Raw genomic sequence first — 26,140 nt, 5'->3', positions numbered from 1 at the left:
TCAACACTCAAATCGCGATCAGTTCCTAAACATTGATGACACGACGACGATAACCATCCTCGCATTCTATTCGTCACCGTAATATGACTTCATATTTAATTTTATGATTCTTCAGCCAATCATAAAACTTGGTTAGTAAAAATTATCCAATACGAACCGCCAATTCTTCAGTCCACGTGGACTAGTTGACAGCGGCGTTATTTCTCTGTGTTGGTTTTTTTGACCTTTGAGATGCTGACAGCTTAACTATTCATAATACAGGTTACTTCAACTATACAGCGGGTTGAGGTTACACACTATAATTTGAATAACGTATCATTCCTCACCTGATGAAATGACAGGACAATCCGTAACATCGGCTGTTGGAATCTGGGTTTAATTTATTATGGCAATCGACAATTTAGCAATGGCTAAGGCAGTTAATCCAAATTTGATCAAGTCAACAATTTCACTGCTAACATTGACCGATGATACCACAGCAACTATAAGAACACATTACCAACTATTCTCGCTATACTAACTTCAGTACCGAAAGAATCATTCATGAAACAGGTGAATATCAACAAAGGTTCTACTCCTAGCGACATATCATCATACTTATTTCAATAACTGGCATTTGTATTTTGTGTCCTTTTCAATTGACCAATAAGCTAAGAATAACTTCAAATTTCAAACATCCTAGGAATAATAATCAAGAAACGTAAAGAGTCATGAGTGGTTGTGTCTCATATTCACAAAGCAATAATAATCAACGCTATGATTTTCAGGCCTCGAATACAATTTCTGTTGAACATTATTGGCCTTTTAGAAATAACAAAAACGCTCGAAAAACGAAATTTCCAATACGATACGGTTGCGGTCTAAATGTTCATGATGGTTAATTGAAGAAAGGTGTGATTTTTCTAGTTTTTGTTGCCGAACATGAGACGTGAAATGGTCGAATTTTTGACTTTTGAGTGGCCGTATCTCTGAAAGTTTATCAGAGCGCCAAGTTTTGACTTCTGATTCGTGATTAACGGTCAAAAATAAGTGTAAAACATTTTCAAAACAATAAGCTGAAAGAACGAATATTTACCTTAAAGGACATTTAAATTTAAAGGGATAATTTTTTCAGAACAGGTTAGTTTTTGGAAAAAAAATTAGTTGTTCTTTTTCTTTCGTGTTATTCATTGTTCACGTGAAAGTAGTTGTTTCGGAAAGGCTTTTTGTCCAGTTTGAATCTGAAAGTTTCTTCTATGCTTGATTCAAACAACTTTGTAAAGAGTTTATTTTGAACTTAATTACTTTCATTCTTCTTTTCCATATTCCATATTCTGGTCGGTAGCTGAAGCTGTTAATCAAAACTTTACAAAACCTACAATTCCACTACTGTCACAAGCGATGGTTCCTTTGCAATAGCAGCCATAGAAAAAACAAATCTACTAGCTGAACAATTTGCGTCCCACTCCACAGTTGATTTTCTGGAAAAGACACCATCCACTATTCCCATACTAGAATCCACAAAGCCGAAAATTACTTTGTTTTCTACAACTTCTAGTCAGGCAAATTTTGAAACAGCTCAATATCAACAAGGCGTCTGGTCCTTATGAAGTGCCCGACATCGTACTTAAAAAGTACGCCAATGAACTCGCACCAGAATTTTGCCCATTTTTCAACCTGTCTTTGAAGGAAGGGTTTTTCCTTCTTGTTGGAAGATTGTTTGCGTTGAGTCTATTCCCAAAAAATGCAAGAAAAATCTTCCAAATTACTATAGACCAGTCGCTTTGTTATGAGTGATATCAAAAATCATGGAGAAAGCCGTAGACCACCATATGCTATTTGAAAGACTTTCACATTTCGTGCGATCATCAATATGACTTTCGAAAACAAAGATCAACAAGCGATCTTCTATCGTATGTCACCCATATTTGGAGTAACGCATTCAAAGAAACATGGAGAGTCAAGAGCTGTTACGCTTGATATTTCTAAGGCTTTTGAACGTGTGTGGCATGAGCTTTTGCTGGCCAAACTTCGATTCTATGACTTGTCGGATCATTTTTGTGTATTGCTCTCCAGATTCCTGAAATTCAATTCCGCTTTCTGCTTCGATAAGTTTGTTGGGGGTTAGAATGAACACCAAGATGTCTAGGCACAATCATGTCGCTGGAATTGCAAAGGCTGCTTCTCAAAGGCATGGAACACTGTTTCGGACGTCCTGTTCCAGAAAATTGTACACACCATAGCAACTTTTGATGCTTTATGAATCTCAGATCAGATCTTCTTTTGATTATTGTTTTCATGTATGGAGCTCCGCCCCTAAGCCTACCCTGAAGCTGTTGGATTCCATCCAGAACTTGACTTGGCACATTTGATTCCACCAAGAGCGGTACATATCAGAAATACGCGACGGACTGTGGCTACTCAACGTTTTGAGGTTCAAGTCAGTACACCTTGAACTTCTCTGTTTAAGAACTCCTTCATTTGGAGAAATGCGTTTCATGGGGAATAAACTTTGATTCAAATGCAGGTCAATCGCTACTTTCGCACAGACACCGCTTTTAGGGCGCTTCAAGTGCTTGTGTTATGTCCTTGAAAAATTTTTATTAATACGGAAAAAAGTACTTAGAAAGCCAAAAAGCTTTTTTCCAAAAATTAATATATTTCAGGATTGGCGGAATAACGAATTTGTATCGTAATTTTTTCATTCAGTCTACATATAATGTGTAGAAAGAGTTTAAAGTGCTGGGCTTGAGTAAGTCCCAAATAAAACGAAATGAAAATTAGAAGTTATTAATAACTTGGGGAGAACCAAAATCGCATCATAAGCATGAAAGATGCAAATCACCCTAAACGGCCTTCTGCCACCATTTTTCATCAGTTGCAGATCACACGCCTGCACCATTATTGTTTGCACTCTGCAATGTGAGCTCTAAAGATAAAAACCCCCTCAAATCTATTACCAAGCTGTATACGTAAATCCTTTAAAATACTGACTGAGGCCCACTCTTCCACTTGAAATTCGCGTATGGTTTTCTATTTGATACATGAATTCTATTGTAGGTGCGAGTATAACCAGGGGAGAACTTAGGGAGTGGTTTGTATTCGGGGTATATTTTAATTACTGATTGTTAAATATATTTATGGAATGAATGAGTCTAAAGTTGCGTTTAGCTGATTTTTTTTCATTTCTCTTCAGTTGATATCACTAAATATTATGAAATAATATCCGCCGTGTCTGCCCGTCTATCTGTGATCGCAATCAATTCAAAAACTACTGAATGGAGTTTCAAATATACTCATATACAAATGATGCATATAATAAAACGCTGGCTATTTTTCTTGAAATGTAACAGAAAATTACTACATATTTGTAATATATATGTGCCCTTTATATGTATTTATCATTCTATTCTACCACTTGGTTGAATGGTGAAATAACGTAAGCACAACTTTGTAGAGATAAAATTATAAAGACCATTTATTATTTTTATTGTTATACCTATGTATTGTTTATCGGGCGCAAGTAGTTGTTAAATTTTTGTTGGATCTGTCGGATAGGTACGATTTTCACATTCAGCTATTTGGTGAGTGGCTACTTGGACTTTGTATCGATTGTATGTTTGAATATATATAATAAACGGATTTTTCAGGAGTCGTCCTTTATTTATGATGAACCCATGCACAAAAGACAAAAAGTACAGCACATCATAATATTGTTGTCCTCTTATAGGTCTACAAAATAATCCGCGATGGCATATATCTATCTTTTGAGAACAGCTTACTATAACCATGTTTAAAATGGATTCGATATCGATATTCATCAAATAAATACGTTAGTCGCTTGTCGCATATCATTACATTTTGCTTTGTGTTGTCTTTGAGTAGATATGTACTAACCTATTTCAAAATTGAAATTGATCTTTGTGAACATACTTACTTTTGAGTGAATTTTCTCAGAGGTCATTATTATTAGCCATTTACTGCGGTACCTGCCTTCACTCAGGGAGTTGATATGTGTGATAATTGGAGAGAAGGGATGAATAAAAAGGCTTGGTATGGTCCACAATATTTCAAAAATTATCCACAGTATTCTAGACTGTTCTGGAATGTTTCACAATGTCCTAGCATGTTCTGAAATATTTCTGAATATTCCAGACTAGTCTCTAACATTCCACAACATTCGAGAATATTACGATATGTTCTGAAATGTTGTGGAATGCTGTTGAATACTTTCGAATGATGGTCTGGACTGAGAGCAAACTGAAACTTACTTCATGGACAAACTATAATGAGACACTATGATAGAAAGAGATATATGTATATATATTCTGGTTTGGATATTGAAGATAACGCCGCGGTCCGAACATTTTTTTCGATGACAATAACTTTTGTTTCTGGTGTATTTAATCATATATTGGATTTGAAATAGGTTTGATCTCATGAACTTTTTTCGTAAATTGAGCCGTTTTAGAGTTATTCAGAATTCTAAGAAATATCTTCTCGAAATACGGGGTGTTGAAATCAAAAATTAAAATTGATTTTTCTCCAGAACTTCTAAAATGTGGATAATAAGCACTATTTTTTAATCAATATAATGTTTCAAGCAGCATCCAGTGGCTTATAGTAGGATTAGCTGAACCTATTTATTCTCCAAGTTTTTCAAGTCACTGGTCTGAGGTCAATTTTTTTTACACTTTCCAAATCTCTGTTCAGTTTTACTAAGCATGTGCTCTTCCTTTCTGTAGCACTACTTCATTTTTTCTTTTTCCAATATATCATATATCTAAGTAACCGGTAGTGAATTTAATCACAATCATAATCAATCAATCAACAAAAAACATCACAAATACTGTTAGGAATTAGCTACTCACGCTCAAACGTAAGCATTCAATCGTCTGAGTACCTTATCATTTATAACTTCGAAGAGACTTCTATTGAGAGTATTGCATGTGTCAATGGTTTCATTTTGAAAATCAACCATATCTTAAATGGGTTTTCATAGACCCTGTTTTTCAAATATCCTCACAGAAAAAGGTCCAGTGGGTATATTATATTATCTGGTATATTATCTGCAGTTGAAGACACAGTATCTACTTGGACTCTGTCAAATCTTTCAGTAATTCATGTACAAATAAGATGTCAGCCATTTTGTAATAAATTTGATACCTGAAGAATCTGAAATATATTATGTTCACAAGTTTTTTTACACATATTCAATACGCTTGACGTACCTACTTCTCATACACAGATTGTACTATCGTTCTCCAAGATTGGTGTGATCAAAGAGTTGAACAAGGTGATGAAAATTTTGTAGTGTCAAAGGTCAACTCAACATAAAATCTAACATTTTCAAAGCTTATAGCATGACTTGGTTGATAACAAAGTGGATTTTTTTATCTAACACAATACCCAAATCATTTATTTCAGATACTTCTGGTATGGAAATATTATTGATTGTGAGCACGGATGTGCTTTGTACACTTTCAGGTCATCTGCGTATATTGAAATTTCAGAAAAGTTGAAGTATTTTTCTACGTCACTCAAAAAATACTGAATAGTATTGGATCTAAATGTAAACCCTGGGGCACACCCGATATCATTGCAGATATATCGGATTTGAAACTATTCAAGGCCACATATTGAGTTCTCTCACTGAGATTGAAGCAGAAAAGCCTCAGAAAACTGTCCTGCACCCCAAAGTTTCTTGGCTTCACGTTCAGAGTCAGGTGATTTAAACGAAAACGTGAAGTAAGTATAATTTCGATAATTTTCGACAAATATATTTGATTTTGCGTTCCCCACCACTTTCTTCCAGAGATTCCGTCGGTTGAGGCGGTATAAAAAGAAGTAACTGGAAAAGGTACCTACCAAAGAACATTAAACATTACGGGGTTGATTAATTATAGGCCAACCAAGATGTATAGAATACCCTTGGTGTGATCATTTGGACCCCTATCCCATGTGAAATATTTCATCTAAAACTCTCGACTTACGACACTCTTAATGAAGGAATAATAAAGAGATCCAATAAATTTTATCATTTCATTCACTGAGGTGCTGAGCACAACTCCAGTGAGGCAGATTGACAATTTCAAGTTGTCACCTCACTTTCCAATGTTCTATACATTTTGGAACCAGTTATTGGGTGAAATATTTTTTTGCATCATGATCCACAAACTAAAATACGAGCGACAAATTTAGATTCTTGTACCATCTATCAACATGTCAACGAAGTTGGGTCAATCTCATTTCTCGGGTTCAGAATTTTTGAGAAAAAAGTGAATTGGTTCAAACACCAAACACCGTAGTTTATCTGCTGTCGGCTGTCATTTTCTGTCAATAATAAAAAATTGTGGCTTAAAAGTTGTTAAATTGATTTTTTAATGGAATTGCTATGTTAAAAGTGGTCTAAACATAAACTTTTATGTTTATTTTACTACTAGTCCTAAAAATAATTGAATATAATTAAACGTTTTGTAATGTTTTTTGAACATCGCGATCGTTGAGTGGAAGAAGAGTGTTAATACACTTTATCACGTTAATTGAAGATCAATCACTATTGTTTTTCATTATTATATTCACTCAAATTATATATCATCATTTCTGTACTCCATAATTTCACGAACATTAAGCCAATGTAAATAAAAGATGATATGTATTACATATGATCTGTGATTCCATGATATACCCGATTCAAAAACAAGTTCAAAACCAAATATTTTATTGCTCTGAGAGTTCCAATATTAAAACGTTCTTTTGGCATTTGTGGCAGCATTTTTGTGCCTGATTTCGATATTGTAATCTTAACAAAAAATTGGCTAAAGCATTTTAGACAGCTTATATTTTTTGCTGCCTCAACTGCTAAGCCTTGTCAGACGCAACACACTGTTATGTGTGACACATCCATTAGTTACCTGTCATTCTGTCAATATCGAAGTTTAACTCACAAAACACACAGTTTTGTGGTTTAACTTCAAACTTCACTTATGTCAGTGCTGCTGCTCTACCGAAAAATCTGTCATTCAAATAATCACCAACAAATCAGAGTTGGGATGGGATGCAGTGGTTGTTAATTCTGATAACAGTTGTTTTTATTATGTTATGTTTGAATAATGTTTAAAAAATTGTTCGATATAGTTGATTTTTTAATATTCTTGTGAAAGCAGTATCTGAATCTAAGAAATCCTCCCCCGCAGCTCTCTATTTTGGTAAGTCTATTATGTCTAGATTTATGGATTTATGTTTATACTATTCCAGTGTTCACCGGGATGCTTGTTTCTGAACATTTCAATTATACACTTTTGTAGTAGAAAGTCCTCTCTCCATAGTATCAAAATAACTATTTTATCCGATCACTGTATCCCGTTTTAAATATTGAGTTTTCACCATGGTTAAAAAGCATGAGAGGAAACACCATTTGGTTTGGTAGAGAAAGGTCTACTATAAAAATTGCCAGATTGTGATGTTTACAACCATGTACTTATATTTCAAAGGTACTAGCAAAGACTCCTTGAATATCTAGTTTCTCAGAGACTTATCTTAGATGTTAAAATTGACATTTTAAGTAATTTTCTAAAGAAGAAAACTACTAATACTTACTAAGGATATTCATTACCTATTTTTTCTATATTTTTTTTCATTTTGGGTGATTTTACTGATAAGGAAGATTTTGAAATGAATGGAAACAATCATTGCAAATGAAAAATCTTTATCCTTATGTATTCATTTTCGAACTAGTCTTCAATTAAAATACATAAACATTGCTAGTATGCTTAGCAATGATTTAGCTATCGAAAAAAAATTAACTTTTTTTCTGAAAAACTCAAAATTTAGTTGGAAATGATTTTGTGTTTCTGCTTGTAGATAATGTGATATGGAAGTGAATATTTCAGATATTTGCACAACTATACAGCCGATTAAAGTCAGTAGAGGACTTCATACAGGACATTATACTTTTCATCTTGAACTTGACAATTCTATTTCAGACCTGAGAACTACAAATATGATAGAAGTATCCTTGAAAAACAACAAATACAATAGATATTGATAGTGTGAATATTCTGGTTTGGATTATCTATAAAGCCAACCTAGACCATAGCTTAAAGCACAGACTGACAGAGGGTGCAGATTACGGAAAGTAATTGAAAACCTTTCCAATAATTCAATGTTGATAACAAAAATCCAACACGTAGAATCATAACCAGCTTCGACAAATAAGCCACTTTCAAATTTGGAACATGTGCTAAGTAATGCAGCTATAATCATTTTATTAATTGTCATTATATTATATTCACGAAGATAGCGTCTTCGTAAGGAAAGATGGACATGCTTACTCACACCTAGGATTGTTCTTAAATGATAGTTGAGTCCAACAATTCATGCATGGTTCAGCTTAGCTATAGTAAATTAAACAGCATTGTTTGATCACAAAACCTTTTTTATCTGATTATGATTAAAATTGCTCTTAACATAAGTATTGACTAGGGCCCGGTTTGCTAGATTGTTGAAATAATAGTTCAACTTTCTTGACTTTCCAGTTTCCATTCAATACCATATATACTGCTCGATACACATTTTATACATTCATTTACTTATTGTATTTTTTTGGAAACTTCTGAATGTCTGCATGTATTTTCAGAGCAAACCTTTGTGTTAATGTAATTATCATAAATCATATTTTTTATTATTAGCCAAGATGGGGAGGGGAAGGGAGATAGTTACCACAGATGTTTGTATGTATTCGATAATCAGATCTACACACCAGAAACATTACAGTGGATGGTTTGTGTGGGGAACCGATAGCTACCATCGGGTGGCAGGTACGGCCTAAGGGTTTTCAGGCCATCTCTCAAAGTATTTAGCCTTATGGCTAAATACTTTGGTGGCCACTGTGAGATGATCTCAGCAGTTCTTACAAAGGTGTTATTGGATGTTTATAAGGATGTCTATAAGGAGAAAATTTTGGCCGGAACATGTATGATTTTCTCAAAAGGATTAGTACCTTTAAGAACTTCTGTGCCAGAGACTTTATGGCGTTCAATTTGGAAGTGACCAGTACTGTAGGATTTTTGAGGAAATCATCACTGGATAGTATAAAAAAGGTGAAATTAGAACCTTTGGCGTGGAATATATATAAAGTTAACACTTTTTCCACTCACCAGTAGATAATGAGGAGATGAAGAAAACTTCTTGGTTGGTGAAACACACATTGAGAAAATATTGCATTTCTGGTGACTGGGAATAGTGATCATTTGGGACTGGATAGTATACCTCCTGGGTGCATTTTATTGGAGTAGTAATCACAAATCTGACCCCATGGTCACATGGTCCTGTAAAAATTTGAAACTGGACACTGAATAGGGCAATCTTCATTTCTAAATTTGAGAATATCAATCGTAATCCACGATAGAAGTATTTGAAAAACTGTTTGACAGGTATACAAGGACGTAGGGTGAGTGCACCAGTAATTGACCGGTTAAGAGCTTTCTCTCATAAAATAGGTTATAGTTATCAAACCGTCAACTTTTCATACAAATCAAAAATACATACAAAAAGGACCAAGTTTTAGGCTTCTAAATATGATATACTTGATTCTAGAAAACGTGAGATTTTGGTACAAAAAAAGTAGAGAATAAAAAAAGTCATAAATCACCAGTAATTGACCAGCTAGAACCAGTATTTGTCCGCGATTAGACCCAGTGGTTGACCACTTGATGAAATGAAATGAAACACGTTGTTATATTGAATTATTTTCATGGAGAAAGACACATTTGGTTTGTACAAACACTCAAATAAAATTTTGAACATGAAATTTCAAAAATGTTCAAATAACATCTTTGAGAAATTTATATTTGATTCGATTTCCAGTTGTAACAACACTTGGGTATTCTAGTCTCTTCACAAGTTGCTCGGCATTCACAACACTTACATCGTTTTCAATGATTTTGAAAAGATTCTTGCTTTCTTTTTCACTTTCTTCACTATGGAGGCTAGTGGTTCATCTTCACTGTCATTGTTGAAATGTTCTGTGATATCATCTAGACTTGATCCACTCTCCTGCCATTCCTCATATTCACTTTCGGAGCTATCTATTGCTTTATTGACTTTTCTTTTTATTTTCTTTATTTCCTTTCTTTTAAGAGGATTCTCCTTCTTGAGCCCTCTCTTGTTTTTCTCTCTCTTTTTCCATTTTGGTATTTTCTTTCTCTTCATGGTACTGCAACCACTCCAATGAAGTTGTTGCATAAGGCGTCTTTCTTTTCTTGTGGATTCTTTCTTCTCAGGTTTCTTTATAAGTATATCACTTAAAATGATTACTTGTTTTTCTTTGTCTGGTGCATTTTTTTCAATTGAAACTTCACACAGATTTGGTTATTGATCACTTCCATTTTCTTTCATTACCGTATCATTTTTATATTCCTCCGCTTCAGTGTCAGCATTGAATTTTTGATCTTCAGTTTTATCGTTATTTTCTTGTATTTTACTTTCAGCCTCAATAACCTCTTCGACAGTTTCATTGGTTGCATTTTCTAATTCTATATCATTATTTTCTTCATTTCTGCTTTTTTAAATTCTTCCCGTCTTTTTGTTGGAATGAGTGATTCGAAATATAGAAAATCTGGTACATCAAAGTTGGTCGGCTTAATTCTCTCTATCCCTTCTTGATCTCCTACAGTTCTTGAAATGTCATGCATACATGGGTGTAACACCGATTAACAAACCACTGCCTTGAGATAAAAATGCAGACAGAACAGATATATCAACAGAAATGACTATATGTCAAATCACAGAAGGGCATATTATGCTCATAAGAATATCATGCTCAAAATCACAGAAGAGCATATTATGCTCATGTGAACAAGGAGTCACATTTAGTAGCTCAATCAATAATATGTCAGTTGTTAGAATTAGTCATTCAAGCCTCAAGGAGAAGAGGGAGACAAGCTGTAGGTAAATGACTGCATGCTTAGAGGAAGACTGTTATACAATTACTAAAGAAAAACAGTAGTGACACAGTGAGAAGTTTTTTGTGGGTGACTGTTGTCCACACTGTTATACAACCTTTTAACAAGCAAATAGTCTAACAGACATCTTAGTGATCCCAATCTAGGACAATGACAATATCATAGCAATGGAATAACGTGCAGCAGGTTTTATATATTATAACAAATTGAAATGAGGGAAAACCCCATCCCAATCGACCAAAGTAGCGTTCACCAATAGAACCAATAGAACCAAGGAATTATAAACTCTAAAAATTCGAGGTAAAGAAATACAACTATCAGGAAAGATTGAATACGTGGGAGTGGTAACTAGGCACCCCTTTGACTTGGGTGGTATTAGCCGGGGAAGTAGTTGTTTATGATAATAATTACTATAATAAAGCTGACACAGTATTTCATCAGGTATATAAACAGAGAGGGTCAAAGAGAGGAGTTGATGGGTGCAAGAAGAACTTGCTTATCGACAGATATACAATGCAGGATTCCGGGCAGTATAAGCTCCTATATAATTGATCACCGTAAGCCGTTAATAATAAAACATTGCATGAGCTTACCGTGCATTTGTTCAGGAGCCTTGCGGTAACGGATCAAATGTCATGAATAACTAATACTGTTCTGGGCAGCTCGCTTCAACAGAGTGACCCTTTCAGAAGAGATGGGTCACTTTCATAAGGGGTGTATTTCATGAAGATTTCCTGAGCCATTTTCTGCAGCTCACTCTTAGGAATACGCGCTGGTACAGCTGCGGCACCCGCTAGACCGGAGGCATATGGATGATCCTAAACTTCAAGCATCTGATGAAAATTATCTTCATCAATCCTTAAGGGTGCTATCGGTATGGAATGAAAATTGGATTATACAAATGTGCAACGGTCAAACTCAAAGGAGTATGATTTGGGGTTTATGAAGAGTATGCGCAGCTCGAAAAAAAGCACCCATCACCATCTGGATGCCTAAGAGTCTTACACTTACCGTGGGTTGGAACAACGTCACTGCCAAGTGGTAAATACTTCAAAAAACTCTCTTTGCGGCAAGTATAAACACAAACTCTAAAAAATATGGTCTATGGTTCCGATCTCACTCCACATCTTTGGAGTAGTGAAGTGGATTGTAAAGGAACTGTACTAATACAACATGAAAACCCAAGAAAGTACAACTGAGTGGTCTCAATTTTTGAGTTTGGAGTGGTAACATAACCGAATGGCTTTGAGTAAAGCCTGTAACATCATCAGGAGTTCGAATCCCCTCCTCTAATCTACCTGCGTAGGAACTTATGCGACTGTATTTCGAGCGGAAATTTACGCTTTTGAATTGTGTGCGGAGAGATTGGATAAATCCAACCTCACTCACAAGTCAATAAAAATATTCTCGGACAGTCAAGCGGCGTTGGAAGCTCTTGGCTCCCACCGAGCAACGTCTAAATTGGTAGCAAACTGACAAAAAATACTCTCCTCGATTGGAAGACTAAACAGATTGTCTCTGGTCTGGATTCCCGGCCATACTGGCCTGGAAGACAATGAAGCTGCTTACTCTCTTGCAAAGGAGGGTGCTGCAAGCGGCTTCATTGGACCAGAACTTGTCATTGGCATCGCTTTGGGCTTTGCCAAACAAACACTTAACACCTGGATGGCAAGAAGAGTTATGGACTTCTGGCAGAATCTTCCTGGATTGGCTCACTCCAAGGCGTTTATTCACCCTTCGAAGCTTGATTCCAAACAGTTGTTGGACTACAGTAGGGATGAACTACGATGTCTAACAGGCCTTCTCACAGGTCACTGTCATTTGAATCATCACATGCAGAGACATAGACTGTCGGAAGACAGTGTGTGTCGCCTCTGTCTGGAAAATGATGAAACTGCAGAGCATATACTTTGTGCCTGCCCCGCTGGGGACCGAATCAGGTTCTTTGAGTTCGGCAGATCCGTACTCTCATCTGACCTGAAAGACCACTCACCATACAAACTAATCGGCTTCGTTAAGAAGCTGGGTTTATTTGGCCTAGTGTGAATAGGTGTGAGCCACAATAAACCCTTATGGGTTGCGGTGGAGGGTCGAATAGACCCACTCACTTTAGACCTACCTACGGACCTACCTACCCCTCCTCTACAGGGTTTGTCACCATGCAGAGCAGCAGTTTTCTTCAAGGCAGCTATCCGAGCGGCGGACGAACTTGGTTTTCGACACTGAACGAGATGGCCAAAACTCTGTCACCGAGATGAAACCCGTTCAGCAAAAATTCCACATAAAAGTTGCAGAGATCAGTTTCCTCCTGCGACTTCATAGGGCTAAACCTATGCACGGGGTTTTCTTCAAGAACATTGAAGACCTTAGCTTCTCCAAGTTGCTGACTTTTTCCGATGAGTTTATTTTGGCCTGCCAGAATCCCGTCTTCAACACTTTGGTCTACCTTAGTCGATTGACGGTTATAGAGGTTCCTGACACTGTATGTAGGGTCTGCTGCGAGGAGCAGCATGCCCGGCATATACGGTCTCAGACTATATCCATCGACACAACACTGCATTACGTGTACTTTATCACCTTCTGTGGTACTCCTATAGTATTGACAAGACACCAGCCACTATTGCCTTATATTCCGGGGAATTTTTAATCCGTTTTGGAGAATGAGAGGTGCTTAATTCATTGCAATTAATTATTCCCCACCTCAAGGCAGATTAAGCTAATATGCCTGATATAGTTCTCCACGATCAAAAGAAGACTGTATTGGAGTTTTCAGGTCCGGGTGATGCGAATATTGTTTAAAAGGAGGAGGAACATCGGATAAAATATCGAAATTAACTTTTTGAACTCCGTTGAAATTGTTGTTTTGTTCATAGGAGTTTTAAGTGGAATGGTACTTTTTCTACTCTCTGATCTTAGAGTCATACCGGCTTGCCCTAATACGGCAGAAATCTTTGCCAGACAAATTCAAAAGGATGTCATTCTTGGTGAGGTACGTCTTCTCACCGAGTTACAATACCAGGCTAGGCTGATCCGCTCAACTGTCCTTGAAGGGCAAGTCTGAAAGTAAGTGAAAGACAAAGGACGAATCCCGTTCGTCGGTCTGCAACTAACCGCCTTAGGAATCGTCTTTTTTATCTTTGATATTCGCGGATTGAGTCCTCTGCCGATCCGAATGATGGCGTCTTCGTAATAGAAGACGTGGTGAAGTGAGCTTCGGTGGGTATGTATCAACTCGATGTAAATACTCTTGAAATGATGCATCTATCTCCATAGGAGTTTTCATTTCAAGTCATATGTTCCACGGTTATACTTTTCCCGATAACAGGAAGGCGGATGATTCCAAAGTTTGGAGTGTATACATGATAGAATGGTACAGGCACCGCTCTGAGAGCGCCTTAAGGATTTTCCTGTAGTGCTTGTGTTTTTTACTTGAATAAAAATTGGGTGGAGCTTGTCAAGTCATTAGGCAGTCGTATCCCCTTCTCTGCAAGCTTTGCGACCATGAGCCGCAGAACCGCAGAGATCACTTGACTGCAGAAACAGAAGGATAAGCCGATACAATAGATTCATTTTTCGAATAAAATTCGAAAAAATCATCTCTTCCAACGTCCGTACACAGTAGAATATGCAAATGCTTGCCGAAAACAACTACTCCCTAGGCCAATACCACGACGTAAATTGAATTATATCCAACATATATTTGTGCAAAGTTTCCTCACAGAGAAAATTCTTGCAGACTACCGCTGAAATCGATTGAGTGATAATGTAAATACCAGTTTCGGAGCATTATCATCAGCGCCAGACAGATCGAACTTATTCGGGGCTCCTCCGCATAAAAAATATTTGTCTGTGATCGGAATAATTTTCTATGTTTCCATCTCTAGATAGAATTGTTAGTACTTCACTGTAGTTGAAACAAATTGTTGAGCGGTTTCCATCTTTAAATTTGAATAAAACGATGTGTATGTGAGATATCATCAACATTTTTATTCGTTTGAAAGATCTTTTAATGCCATTATGTGTGGAATATAACATCGTTGAATTGTCCGCCACGGCTTCCCTGGGTGGATCGCATCCGATACGTCCAATTTTTCATAACTGGCGCATAAATCAGGTTGAATTTGACTGATGGTATGGGTTATGTGTTGGCATTGAGGACCGCTGTGTTTTGAGGCTTATTCGCATACACCTGAGACTTGAGAAAACCCTAGAAAAAAGTCTAACGGAGATCAAATCGCACGATATCGGTGGCCAATGAGACGACCAATGACCATAACATCAAATCGTTCGTGCAGAATATCCAATGTGGTATGAACTGTGTGGCACGTAGCGCCGTCCTGTTGAAACCAGGCGTCCAGATCATCTAATTCAGGACAAAAAAAGTTGGTAATCATTGACCAACGGAGAATCGATGACGCCGCCAGCCCAAAATCCACACCAAACAGTAACTTTTTCGGAATGCATTGGACGCTCTTGGATCTCATGTGGAGTGGTATCGTCCCAAATTCGACAATTTTGTTTGTTCGCGTATCCGTCCATCCAGGAATGGGCAGCATCGCTGAAGATAATTTTTCGATGAGCGACGCGAAATCGACTGCCCCGGATTCTCCTGCACACTCTCACAGACAGCGGCGATGCTTTCGGCAGATCTTTCGTTTTGTCGACGTATGGGCGTTGGTCGATCGTTTACTAAACCAGTGGAATCAAATTTATTCACCACATTGCGGATAGTCCTCTGGGCAGGACGATTGTGGCGACCGTAAAATGGGCGAAGCGCGCGGTACGTTGCCCGAACAGTACACCCATTTTGGTAAAACAATTGTATTAATTGCACGTTTTGTTAAATGCTATATCCGTCAATGGTGAAATGGCGAAACAGACTGTATAAATGACAACTAATATGACAGATATAGCAAAAAGACAATTATCAATTGTCAAAGTTGGGAAGTCCCTGTTGCAAGACCCTATATATCAGACGAAGGTTGGGTGATTACTTGACCGATTCTGTACAAATGTTGTGTTGGATAGTGTCAGTGTCTGTCGTGGTATTAGCCGGAGAAGTAGTTATTTCCGGCAGGCATTTGCCAGATCCTACCGTGAAAGAATGTTAGTAAGGTAAATGTTTTGAATAGTATTAGAAATATTTATAAGTCTGATTCATGGTATAATGCAATTTATTTGAGCCAGCTCATAGTCATGCAACGTCTAGGAGGAGACTCGCTCACTGAAAGGGTTAATGCTTTGATTGCAACTTTATTTCACACATGAGCTGCTTCATATTCATATTTGATTTTATATTATGATCGAGGCACTTTTCATTAACATTTCAAAGTATGAGATGTACACTTTCATATGACAGTTAAGCGTATATACCTCTTGTACTGTTTGTATAAAAAAAAAAGTTTAAACTTGATTACTTTCAATGTGTTTTAGATTATTTCATACTTTGAAGATCATCTCTCTTCTTGGGCCTAAATCGTGTGGGGATTTTAATAAGTTACTCATGTGCGACAAATTATAGATGATGGACTAGACAGGAAAAAGAAACGGTTTATTTTTCATGCCGATTACCTCAACCATTCCTTTGTTATGATGTTCAAGAATGTATCTTGATTTATAAATTGGGTGTAAAATTCACAAATTTCCAAACCACTTTTACTCCAAATTTTTTAATTATTTAGAGTGACGGATATTGTATTTTACTCTAATATATAATATACTTTCATTTAAAAATTGGGAGTTGTACCTGTTATTCGACAGGGGTTGAAGGTAGGGGGAGCATAATTATAATTTAAATTCGACGTGTTTCAGGATTTTGTTAAAATATGTACCGTAACCGAAATAATGAATTTATTCCATTTGGCTTTTACACACTGTATAAACTGCCTGGAAAACATCCAGAACCAGTTTGTCAAATATATTCGTTTTAAACAAAATTTCAATCACAACGGCGACATTAAAAATGCGACAAAACATTTCAATATTATATCCCTATCAAGTAGAATAGTTATTTCTAATATTTTATTTTTACACAAAGTTATCTCAAATAGACGTAGACAATGCCAATATACTGAACCATAATGAAATCAACGTTTCTATTCGGCCACTTAGAACAAACTACTCATTCTACATACCTTTCCGAAGAACTAATAGACCAAACTACTTATTCTACATACCTTTCCGAAGAACTAATTAGTCTCATAATTCTCCTTTATGTACATTTGTTCGCTACACTAACAGGTGTAATGATCAAATTATATTTTCTCTACATCCGATCAAAAATTAAAGACCATTTTGAAACGTCTCACGTAGTTTTTCTTGAATTCGTAAATGCTGCTTCAATTGTTGGTTTGAAAAAATTATTTAAGTTCAAGTCATCAAAGTTGAATTGTTACTTTAATGTTAGGATTTTTCAACTTATTATGTATAATTTCTTATGTATAATTTTATAGTTTTATACCTACTGCTAAGAAGATATACAAATTTTGTGATAATGTAGATACTCTAGTGGACCTGGTGACTAAATCTCTCATGATCATTAAAAAAAATCTGTTTTAAATCTGTTTTTCCGTTGATCAGCTGTCGCCCCCATACGAACAACAACTCTCAGAAATTGAGAAACTTGTGCGAGCTAAGGACTAACGAGGTCTCACCTTTTAACGTGTGATTCCTAACACGGAATAAATGAATAAATTAAATAAATCTCAAACTGGCCCCAGGGTATCCGTTAAATACATATGTTTTAAATTAATGTCCACAGCATAGTGTTCCAAATAATTTTTATTGATAATTTTTTAGTTTACAATTTTTCATTTCCATGGATATCTTGAGAGCAGTAAAGTATTTCGGAAACATTACTATCTTCAGTAAATTATTGCTTTCATAGAAGATTAAACGATCTATTTAAGTTTTAGAGAAATTTTATTGTAATTACCGCAAATATCTTCAATTTGTTTCACACTGCATATTCTCCAGCATGCTTGATATGGGTGAAGAGCAACTATTGATTTGTTGGTGTCAAATGAATTCTTTCGAATAGCGCACCTGTTCGGCATATTGAATTGTATGATTGTAAATACTTACTTGAGGATACTCGATAAATAATAGTGTTGAGGAAATACATCATCAAAAGATGCAATTGTTCGGCAATTCTTAAGGCTTGGCAAACATTCAAGACATTCCTGATTTTGCAAGTAAAATCAATCAAATCAAATCCTTTATTTTCCTGTTTGACAATTTCATAAGTAATTGTATTAGAAATAGTCAGTTGAAACTAAATTACAAAGATAAAGATAAATTACAGACTACTCTCAAACTAGACACACACAACGCATTCAAATGCATTGCCGAAAGCAATATCTAATTTGTGAAATTAATTTGGCCATTTGAGTTTGTTGATGTCCATCTCTTATACTGACTATCGAAGGAGAAAAATAGTTCAAAAGTAGTCTTGAAGCTCGCAGACCTTTGATGTGAAAAGAAGTATATCTTGGGAAAAGGACTACCAAATTATTTCGTATTCATTTGTATTCAGTCCATCATTAATAACGGTGTTGGAGCATGCCAATAACTCTCTTCCTGACTGTAGAATAATTCTTGATTATACTTGATTCGAATACAAAATCCTGCCAACTGACTTGGACTGGAACGACATACCCATTTCTTTACAATAATACTTATAATTGCGTACTTAGATTCTGTTCATTATTAGATCTGAGGAAGGTTTGTTACTTTACCGTCTCTTTTTTCCTTCGCCATCATTTTTCTATCTTAATCGGCTTGTTTGTTTCCTTCCCATCATATCTTTTTGTTTTACTGTGTCATGTAGGTTTTATGTTGGTTTATTGTTTGTCATATGCATGATTTGGATATTGGTTCCAACAAGTTTTTTCTGCGCCGTTTTTGATTCTGTTTCCTTCAGTTTTGTGCTTAATACGGAACCTCATCCACAAACTGTCTGGTCTCTGGTCTACCTCTCCACATCTTTTCCCTTTTCATAACTGTTTCCTCGTATTGCTGTTCCTCTCTCTGCCTTCCCTTCTCTCCATTCAATCGGTATAATGTATTGTCTTCATTGCTTTGATTATTTTTGCTTGTGCCCATCTTTCCACTACTAGGTATTTTCCTTCTTTTACCTATTTTTTCTAGATTTCTTGTTATAACTCTAATATCATAATAAATGAATAGACATTTGCTACCATAGTTCCATTAGTTCCATCATGCAAATCGTGTCATTCATTTAAAATTTTAATTTTTCGTTACTGATATTTGAATGCCAATATTAAAGAGGTGATATTATCGGCTACGATATAAATCGGTATTTTTTTGAATACAAATATTGCAATTAGAGAGTACAACATTCGTACTGATAGGCCATGGTCGAAAGAAACTTGTGATATCAAAAGTTTCGTTTGCTACTAAGGCAGACTTCTTCAGTGGTGAATTTTGGCATGAGGGTTTCCTGACCAAACTTCGATGCTACGGCTTAACGGATCATTTTTGTATGTGGCTATCCAGCGTCCTGAAAGAACATTCACTGGAAGTGGCCGTCGATGGATATCTATCGAATACTTTTAACATCAACGCTGGTGTTCCCCATGGATCCACATTGTCTCCAACCTTCTTTTTATTGTATATCAACGACTTATTGAAAAAAACCAAGAATCCAATATATTGTTTTGCTGACGACAGCACACTTGTCTCGTCATTCCATTTGGATTCCAGGACATCAGCTTCGGATCTACATCTTCACTGGCAGCAGGAAGTTGCGTATTTTAATAGGGATCTAGAGGTGATTTAGAATTGGAGAGAAGTAACCAGGTTCATATCAATATCACGAAAACCCAGGCATCGGTTTTCTCCAAAAAAGATAAATGTCTCCGATTCGGATATAATAATGTCAGGTCAGACAATTCCGCTTTCTGCTTCGATAAGTTTGTTGGGGGTTGAAATGGACACCAATATGTCTTGGCACAATCATGTCGCTGGAATTGCAAAATCTGGTTCTTAGAAGCTTGGTACACTGTTCCGAACCAGAAAACTGTCCACACCTCCGCAACTGTTGAAGCTTTATAAAGCTCAGACGAGACCTTTTTTGGAGTATTGTGCTACGCATCACTTGCAACCTTGTCTGGAACATGAAGAAATGTTGGAGATTTGTCTCTCTTTCACGGGAGGTGTTCAAATGACTTGACACATTCCACCAAAAGCGATACAAATCAGAAATACGCGACGGACTGTGGCTGCTCATCGTTTTGAGGTTCAACTCAGTACACCTCGAACTTCACTGTATGAGAACTCTTTCATATGGAGAACTACGTTAACGTGGAAAAAACTTCCTAAGAACGTTTTTCCAAATGAATTCAATCTCCAGCGATATAAATCCAGTGTGAATATACTTTCGCATAGGCACTGCTCTTAGAACGTCTTAAGGATTTTTCTGTAGTGCTTGTGTTTTGACCTTAAAATAGTATCCCATCATGACTTAACCGAGTTTGGATGAGATTCTACTACTTTACATGGCTGACGGAGCTAAGACCATGATGTACAATCATGATGCTCTTTAGGTGACTCGGAAATTTGACATAATCTACCCAGATCACGAGGCTACAATAGATGTCATTGACGAAGTGTCAAAAAAATCGTCGAATGTGATGTTGACGTACCAATTCAATTCAAATGCGTTTATTGGTCTATTTTCGTACATTGGGTCAGTTTCACACTTTCAAGTATCACAAGATTTATATTTCCATTTGATGAAGTCACCGATTACGTCACCGCGTCAAAGCCGACGACGTCACCATTGATAAAGAATAATTAAAATCAACCTTTCTTTCAACCCCACTGTAAAAAAGTATGTGGTTGATAACGAATTGAATGGAATAGTCACATTTCATCGATTAGCCAAAATTATGTTAAATATCCATTGTAATCTTATAGTAATATCCCAATATAAACAGTGTGAAGTTATCTACAACTAGAAATATGATAATATTGGTACCTGTCACGACCAGCGAGTTCTAACATAATAAATGGAATTTTGCCAAATGGAATCCCGAAACAAAGTTATTTCTCGGCCGTCACAACGGAAGCGAATAATGAAATCATTGTTCAGGCATACTTTTATGTAAAATCCCAGACATCACTTCCAGCTCCTGATGCTGGTAGAATTTTAGTTTCACGCATACCTACAAGAGAACTCCGATTTGTATAAATAACTTTTTTTTGGAATGACGATGAAAAATTTTGGAAGGAAATTGTAGATAATATTGAAAATATCATTTTAGATCACAATAAAATCTACAAGCTATTGTTTTAATATGTTTCTAATTTTTCAGTATTCATTGTATTGTAAGTGAGATAATAATAATAATAATACATTGTTTATTGTTCAGCGGTAAAATAATTACAGAACTGTAAAACTTAACCTAAAGAAGACAGCGAAACAAAAGGAGTAGTGTTAGGTTAGTTAACCGATTTTCCACACTCCTCTAAAAAAATTTTAAATAATAAATCATTTATGAAAAATCTACCAACTTATAATAAGTTACGTACCCATAACCTATATAAATAATTAACACTTATATCACTAGTTAACAAATATAAACTATAGAGATACATTTTAAATACTAGGTTATATCATAGTGAAGTAAACTGTATTTCTATAATAATTTTGAATGGGCGCAGAATCCTTAATATTCTGATCGACAGATTTTGTTGACGACTAAATATTTTACATTTTTATGGAATAATCTTGAAGACTGTGAGTTCGCTAAAGCCGCACCGAAGCGAAAAAAATACAACTCTAAAATAATAATACTTGAACTGCAGCACTCTTTTCACGACTTAACCGACTTCTGAATTAGAACTGATGCTTTTTACGAAAAACAGGGCTATAGAAAATGGCAAGTGAATTTTTCATTTAGAACTTAACATTTGCAAACGGTACTATAACATTTTTTAGAAACTACCGTCAGTAAGGAATCACGTTATAGAAACTAATTTATTTATATAATCAGTAATTTTAATAAGATATGTAAAATATGAATAATATCAAATTGTAATTGACATCAACAATAATTGCGAGAGGGCTATGAACAAACCCATCTCAGTATTTCAAAGATTCCGTTACTGTCACCTCGTTTTGAATGTTGTGATAATTTTCCATAGTTTCCAATGAAATATTATGATCAATTAAATATTCATCAATCCACTATAGAAATTTGAAAGTAGACATGCTGTGGATTTTTGGAGAATGTCTGACGAATGGATCATTTTTAAGTAGGAGATACTATCCTACTAAATTGTGGCTAGGTCAGTTCAGAAGAGCGCCGAATAGTCCAGGCATATTAGGGGTTTCACATCGGAATTTGAAATAATCAGCTATAAACTTGTATCAACCTTTATTTTTACACCCTAAAACTTGTCTCAAAACATACTTATTATAGGGTGGCCGCGACTTGAGATATTCCAAGATCAAAAGTAAAAAAAATCGATTTTCTGCAAATATGTCGTTTCCTATGGGTTTTATGCTATTTGTATTCATTATAAATATCGTAGATAATCAAATTCTCTACAACTTTTGTTTGAAAAATGTTTTTATATCTTGAACCATTTTCGATATAGAATGCAGAAGGCGCACTGTGTTTAACTAGAGTATCATTCGAGGTCAACCAGTAGACCCGTTCAAAAACACGCCGTATAAAAGTCTATAAAATTGATAAACATATAATTCTGAATAATTTGCAATTTTCATTAACTTTTACGTTATATTAAACCTTTTTTTTTATTAATTGAGTATCTATTCATTTAATAACACATTTTGTTTCTGCACGCAGTACGTGGCTTCTGCGCCCTTTGAAAAAGGGAAACTTTTTTGAGAACACTCGAAAAACTTCCAAATTTGGATCAACTTCCTGCAGCATATTTCATAGTTTGATCAAAGAATGTACTTTTTCACGGCCGGAGATAATCGTATGAAATCTATATTCCGGGTTTTTTGGCCGTGGTATACAAGTTTTTATGTCTGACATTTCGTTTACACTGCGACACTTACCACATCGCCTTCGTTGATATTTACTACAGTAGTAGATAAAATTTCAGTCATATAAACATGCAGACTACGGCCAAAAAACCCGGAAAAGCTTTCACGCAATTTCATAGTTCATTAATTTATGATTTCAATTTTCGTCAAAATTTAAAAAAAGTATGAAATTTAAATCAATGGAAAAAAAATCACTTGATATAACTAGCGATTCAAATCAAATAATGATTTGAATCTGTCGAAGTCTTTTAGCAGAAAAAAACACATTTTATGTAACTTTATTAAACAATAATTCATTCAGGAGGATAGTTATGAAATAGAAGTAAACTTTAGTTCTAGCACAAAATTATCCTGTGTGTACAAATATGTAAATTAAATCATTTGTTGAAAATGTCCACATGCTGTAAATATACTGTAGTCTGGTTCACATGTACTCGATTTAGCTCTTTTTGGTGACATTTTTCAGCCCTGTCCAAAAATTACGACCAAGGTGTCATTCGATTCATATTTTTGCCTAGAAAGTTTAAGGAAAGGTCCGAAAACGCGCCGATAAAAATTAAAAAAGTTATGAACAATTAAGTGAAAAAAAAAGGGGCTTTAGTTTTTTCTTAATATCTCGGAAAATTTTCAAAATTTTGGAAATTTGAAAAAAGATTTGAAACGATCAATGAATTTGCGTAAAAAAAGTCGTGACTCCCGAAACTGTATCTCGATTATTTATAATTTTTACAGAGCCCTGAAAATAGAGCCAAAAGCGGGTAGTCTAGCTTCCGCGCGGCTTTCGTCACTCTAACATAAAAACAAAAAAAATTATTAAAACATATTAAATGTAAATATTAAGGAATAAAAAAATTCATGTAATGTTGGGATACATCAATAAACAATAATCCGCAGTCAAAAAATTTTTATCCCAATTTTAACGTTAATTATAAATTTGTTAATTAATAACTTTTTCTGAATTGAAAGTTGATATAGAAATCCCTATACTCATTAAACTAAAACCCTGGCATTTTTTTCCTTTGGTGAAGTTATCCTTAATAGGCAAAAAAATAGATTACCGTTGCCAAAATAAAAAAATTGTTATTTTCTATTTTTTATTAACAATTGAAAACTATAATTTTATAAAAAATACATTACAATTTTTTTTTGTTTCAATGTCTCATGGCTAAAAACTAGTTAATAATTTTTTTTTATTTTTTACAGCTATTAATAAATTTATTATAAACAAATACATTGTTTATAAGCAAATCGAAAATTTTTTTTGCATTATGTTAATTGAAAAATATCATGATTTTTAGAGAAAAAAAATGTTTTCTTAAAAAAATTTCTTTGTTGCTAAAAAATGCGTTTGGTAATTAACAATAGTTTTTTGCGACTAAATATTAAAATTAAGGAAACGGTTTTTTTTTAATTCATAAATTCTATTGTTCTTTAAGGTTGAAACAATAGAAAATTTGAAAAAAAAATTTGTGATGTATTTTTTATAAAATTATAATTTTCAATTGTCAATAAAAAAAATAGAAAATAACAATTTTTTTTATTTTGGCAACGGTAATCTATTTTTTTGCCTATTAAGGATAACTTCACCAAAGGAAAAAATGCCAGGGTTTGAGTTTAATAATTATAGGGATTTTTATTTTAACTTTCAATTCAGAAAAAGTTATTAATTAAAAAATTTATAATTAACGTTACAATTGGGATAAAAAATTTTTGACTGCGGATTATTGTTTATTGATGTATCCCAACATTACATGAATTTTTTTATTCCTTAATATTTACATTTAATATGTTTAAATATTTTTTTTTGTTTTTATGTCAGAGTGACGAAAGGCGCGCGGAAGCCAGACTTCCCGCTTTTGGCTATATTTTCAGGGCTCTGTAAAAATTATAAATAATCGAGATACAGTTTCGGGAGTCGGGATTTTTATTACGCAAATTCGTTGATCTTTTCAAATCTTTTTTCAAATTTCCAAAATTTTTAAAATTTTACGAGATATTAAGAAAAAACTAAAGCCCCATTTTTTTTTTTCACTCAATTGTTTATAACTTTTGTAATTTTTATCGGCGCGTTTACGGACCTTTCCTTAAACTTTCTAGGCAAAAATACGAATCGTATGACACCTTGGTCGTAATTTTTGAACAGGGCTGAAAAATGTTACAAAAAAAAGTACATGTGAACTAGACTACTGTTTTTTTCTCACAGACTCGCTTTTTTGAAAATGTCGGGACTGTTTATACCAGTTTCAGCGGCAGATGAATTGGCTATATTTTAATTGGCAATGTTTTAAGATTGTCCCTCAAGGTCCAGAGACCATGCTTGTGTTCCTCTGATGCGGCCTTTACAGAGATTTTTTAAAATTTGCTCTGTATATTCGTGCACCACAAAACTGGGCACTTTTACGATTTCTTTTATAGAAACTATCGTTTGCTGCAAAAAACTAGCATGAATTTGCTGATATGTAAATAAAAAAGTAATCTCAAATTGGAACTAATTGGAACCTAAAATCCAAATTGATGAACTCGTGGGACATATATCAAAAAAGCCTTCTCTTGCATAAAAATTTACGGGAAATCGTTTTTATCTCATGCAGGTATTATTTGATGGTTGAAACATACTTGTATACAGTTTCTTTAAACGTGTTTGATAAATGTTTCTCGGGTGAATGTAAGAGGTTCTGACTTCCATTATCTAAAAATGTTTGAATATATGAGAAGCGAAAATTAAAATAAAAAATGAATTGAATATTCTATTTTCTAAAAAGGTGTTAACAGATTTGGACGGAGAAGCATCTGCAGCATCTTTGTGAAGAAACTTGCACAAATGTTTGTCTGATATAATTCAATGTCCTTCGTGGCATTAGCCGTCGAAGTAGTTATTTTTTGGCAGGCATTTTCCAGTAGAAACATTATTGCTTTAAATTTTACTGATTGAACTTATTGGTACTACCACTTCAGTTTATTCAAATGAATATTCACCAGGTCGTAAACCTAAGATTGAAAGTTGCCAAGACGTCTTTTACATTATCAAGAGCTGGAGGTACGTTTTTCTAGAGACGAGTTTTTTGCGCCGTCGCGTCGCGTCGTTGATGTGATACGCTGAGCATTGTATGTCGGCCAGTTCTTTCCAGTAATTGAATGGGATTGTTGTTCTAGA

At 35.0% G+C, this 26,140-nt stretch overlaps 1 protein-coding gene across 1 annotated transcript in view; it reads left to right on the top strand.

The window, feature by feature from the left end:
* Positions 1–6,965: 6,965 nt before the first annotated feature.
* The window catches only part of LOC111511365 (WD repeat-containing protein 47), a 136,465-nt gene continuing 117,290 nt past the window's right edge, over positions 6,966–26,140 (top strand). The window contains exon 1 of the mRNA XM_023167378.2: positions 6,966–7,187. The gene's annotated coding sequence lies outside the window, so the exon portion shown is untranslated. The remainder of the gene's footprint in view (positions 7,188–26,140) is intronic.

The sequence above is a fragment of the Leptinotarsa decemlineata genome, unplaced genomic scaffold (assembly GCF_025532065.1).
Source record: "Leptinotarsa decemlineata unplaced genomic scaffold, Ldec_3_MD MMD2_tig00000133_RagTag_RagTag, whole genome shotgun sequence".
In the NCBI taxonomy this organism is placed as follows: domain Eukaryota; kingdom Metazoa; phylum Arthropoda; class Insecta; order Coleoptera; family Chrysomelidae; genus Leptinotarsa; species Leptinotarsa decemlineata.
This window is presented reverse-complemented; position numbering and strand designations above follow the sequence as displayed.